This window comes from Nematolebias whitei, chromosome 16, assembly GCF_014905685.2.
Source record: "Nematolebias whitei isolate Nwh7 chromosome 16, NemWhi1, whole genome shotgun sequence".
Taxonomy (NCBI): domain Eukaryota; kingdom Metazoa; phylum Chordata; class Actinopteri; order Cyprinodontiformes; family Rivulidae; genus Nematolebias; species Nematolebias whitei.
The window spans coordinates 9,398,201-9,402,291 of record NC_056513.1 but is presented as its reverse complement, the minus strand read 5'-3'; the positions used below and the strand labels follow the sequence as shown (position 1 = coordinate 9,402,291).

Here is a 4,091-nt window from a genome sequence, read left to right as displayed (position 1 = left end):
ACTTATTGAGTAACATACAGGGTACTTATTGAGTAACATACAGGGTATTTACAGAGTAATCTACAGGGTATTTACTGAGTAACATACTGGATATTTATTGAGTAATATACAGGGTAGTTATTGAGTAACATACAGGTTTCTTACTGAGTAACGTGCAGGGTACTTATTGAGTAACAAACTGGTGTACTTATTGAGTAACATACTGAGTACTTACTGAGTAATGTACTGGGTACCTTTTGAGTAATATACAAGGTACTTATTGAGTAAAATACAGGGTACTTACTGAGTAACATACAGGGTACTTACTGAGTAACATAGAGGGTACTTATTGAATAACATACAGGTTACTTACTAAGTAACATACAGGATATTTACTAAGTAACATACAGGGTAGTTATTGAGTAACATACATGTTTCTTACTGAGTAATGTATAGGGTACTTATTGAGTAACAAACTAGTGTACTTATTGAGTAACATACTGGGTACTTACTGAGTAATGTACTGGGTACTTATTGAGTAATATACAGGGTACTTATTGAGTAACATAGAGGGTACTTACTGAGTAACATACAGGGTATTTACTGAGTACCATTCACGGTACTTACTGAGTAACATACAGGGTACTTACCGAGTAACATACAGGGTACTTTTTGAGTAACATAGATGGTACTTATAGAGTAACATAGAGAGTATTTATTGAATAACAGAGGGTACTTATTGAGTAGCATACAGGGTACTTACTGAGTAACATACAGGGTATTTTCAGAGTTACATCAGGGTACTTACTGAGTAACATAGAGTGTACTTATTGAGTAACATACAGGATATTTACTAAGTAACATACAGGGTAGTTATTGAGTAACATAGAGGTTTCTTACTGAGTAACGTACAGGGTACTTATTGAGTAACAAACTAGTGTACTTATTGAGTAATGTACTGGGTATTTACTGAGTAATGTACTGGGTACTCATTGAGTACCATACAGTGTACTTATTGAGTAACATACAGTGTACTTATTGTGTAACGTACAGTGTACTTATTGAGTAACATACTGGGTACTTATTGAGTAACATACAGTGTATTTATTGAGTAACATACAGTGTACTTATTGAGTAACATACAGTGTATTTATTGAGTAACATACAGTGTACTTATTGAGTAACATACAGTGTACTTACTGGGTAATATGGTGCTGACCCAGTATCATTCACATATTCATTTGGTCTCAACCTTCTTCCATCTGAAACACATTCCCACATCTGTGGGACTGGGTCTTCTCAGGTCCAAGTCCTGGTCTCAGTCTCAGCTGTTTCTGGTCCAGGATCTGCTGCTTTCCTGCAGGTTCACAACGGACCGGCACAGCGTCCACAATACTGCAGAAGCTGCACCGATCTGTCTGGTAGTTCTCACGCTCCACCTCACTCTAGAGCCATTTTTTTCTCTCACTAGTGAAATGTTGCGATCGCTCACTCCACAGTCTGACCTTGGGGTGAATCTGCTGGGGCGTCCTGTCCTAATGGACTCCAAGTAGTTTAAAATGACCTTTAACCTTGATCAACGTCAACTAGTTGCATAACCTAATAAAGGCGTCTGGCCTTATAGGAAATAAAACAGTCAAAGAGTGAGAAAATTCAGAAATAACTATTTTGTTTTATGGCAAATAATAAATAAGTAATTCATCTTTAAAGCGTTCTTTAAGGTGTTTCTCCAGAAACAGAAAGTTTACCGTTGTTTCAGCTGCTCGACTGTCGGCAGGGAGCTCTGAGAGCCGAGCAGCTGAAAACGTCAAACACAAACATGACTACGTGTTTCGGGAATTCAGCGTTTGCTGCTCGAATCAAACTAAAGAGAGCTGATATGATGGGAAAGGAACTGTCCAACACACCTGGTCCAACAGGACACAAAGAAGACACGTTTGAAATTTGCTGCTTTCAAAGCGTCCGCAGGACAAATTTAGAAACCGCGTTTGAACCGTTCGTGGAGTCAGTAAAGAATCGGTTCATGGATCGAATTGATGGACAAGTTTGTTTCTGACGCAGAGACACATATGATGTCTTAACTGTTGTTGGACAGAGACATCTGGAGACAGGGTGCAGTTTGGTTTTTGTCTCCAAATGGACAGGAGGAGACGCCGGATGTCGGGCACAGATGGCGGTAGAAGCTGGGAGGATTGAGAGGTTCTTTTGAGGATTAGGTTGGTGTTATCCAAAGCAGAGATCTGGGCTTTGATTGGACCATTACAGAACCGTAACCTGGTTCTACTTCAACTAAAAGACAAAGTAGCACAACAGTTACATTTAGCTAACAGTAGCAAAAGACTAGCTAAAAGATAAAGTAGCACAGCAGTCACCTATAGCTAAAAGTAGTAAAAAGTTAGCTAAAAGATAAAGTAACTGAACAGTTGCCTTGAGCTAAAGGTAGCAAAAGGATAGCTGAAAGATAAAGTAACACAACAGTTACCTATAGCTAAAAGTAGCAAAACATTAACTAAAAGGTAAAGTAACTGAACAGTTATCTATAGCTGAAAGTAACATGAGGTTAGCTAAAAGATAAAGTAACATAACAGTTACCTATAGCTAAAAGTAGCAGAGTTAACTAAAAGATAAAGTAACAGATCAGTTACTTATAGCTAAAAGTAGCAGAGTTAACTAAAAGATAAAGTAACAGATCAGTTACTTAGTCAGAGTCAGAGTTTCTTTATTGTCATTCGCACCTCATGTGGTACATGTGGTGGAGCGAAATTATGTACACGGGGTCCCAGTTACATCCAACAATAAAATGTATAAGAAAAACAGTAATAACATCTAAGATATGAACTAAGAAAAACATCAACTAAATATACACTAAGCACTCATAACATAAAACATTGAACATCAGCACAAACATGAACATGAGTCTGTGAGCAGATGTGCACGCATGAACACATCAACATTGAAACAGATTAGCAGCAACATGAAACAGATCAGCAGCAACATGAAACAGATCAGCAGCAACATGATATGTTTTTTCACAGTGATTATTCTAGTTAGAGATTCATGAGTCTAACAGCCTCAGGGTAGAAGCTGTTCCTCAGTCTAGTGGTTCTACACTTAATGCTCCTTAACCTCCTTCCTGAGGGGAGTGGGGCAAAAAGTGTGTGTGCTGGGTGGGTGGGGTCCTTCATGATGCAGGTGGCCCTCTTCCTGCATCTGGAGGTGTAGATGTCTGTGATGGTGGGGAGACTGATTCCAACAGATTTCTGTGCAGCCTTCACCACTCTCTGCAAAGCTTTTCTTTCTGCAGCTGTGCAGCCTCCATGCCACACATTGATGCTCGAGCACAGGATGCTCTCCACTGCACACCTGTAGAAGGAGGTGAGGACTGAGCTTCCCAGACCAGCTCGCCTCAGCCGTCTGAGGAAGTAGAGTCTCTGATGAGCTTTCTTGATCAGGCTGGTGGTGTTGTTGCTCCAGCTGAGGTTGTCATTCATGTGTACACCCAAGTACTTGTAGCTGGAGACCACTTCCACCGCAGATCCTCTTATGTTCAGGGGGGTGTAGGTGTTTTTGTTCCTTCTGAAGTCCACAATCATCTCCTTTGTCTTCTTCACATTGATGTGAAGGTTATTCTCTCTGCACCAGCTCTCCAGGTGTTCCACCTCTTGCCTGTAGCTGGACTCATCATTGTTTGTGATGCATCCAACCACCGCTGTATCATCTGCAAACTTTACAATGTGACAGCCTGGATGGGTAGCTGCACAATCATATGTGAGCAGAGTAAACAGAAGGGGGCTCAACACACATCCCTGAGGAGAGCCAGTGCTGAGGGTTATGGTGGAGGAGGAGAGGTTGTGGATCCTCACAACAGTTGCCTTGAGCTAAAAGTAGCAAAAAGTTAGCTAAAAGATAAAGTAACAGAAGTTACCTATAGCTAAAAATAGCAAATAGTTAACTAAAAATAAAGTAACTGAACAGTTATCTATAGCTAAAAGTAGCAAAATGTTAGCTAAAAGATATAGTAACAAAACTTATCTATAGCTAAAAGTAGCAAATGTTAGCTAAAAAATATAGTAACAAAACTTATCTATAGCTAAAAGTAGCAAAATGTTAGC

At 39.7% G+C, this 4,091-nt stretch overlaps 1 protein-coding gene across 1 annotated transcript in view; it reads left to right on the top strand.

Moving 5' to 3' along the window:
• The window catches only part of rims1b (regulating synaptic membrane exocytosis 1b), an 80,378-nt gene that overhangs the window by 1,022 nt on the left and 75,265 nt on the right, over window positions 1-4,091 (top strand). The window lies entirely within an intron of this gene.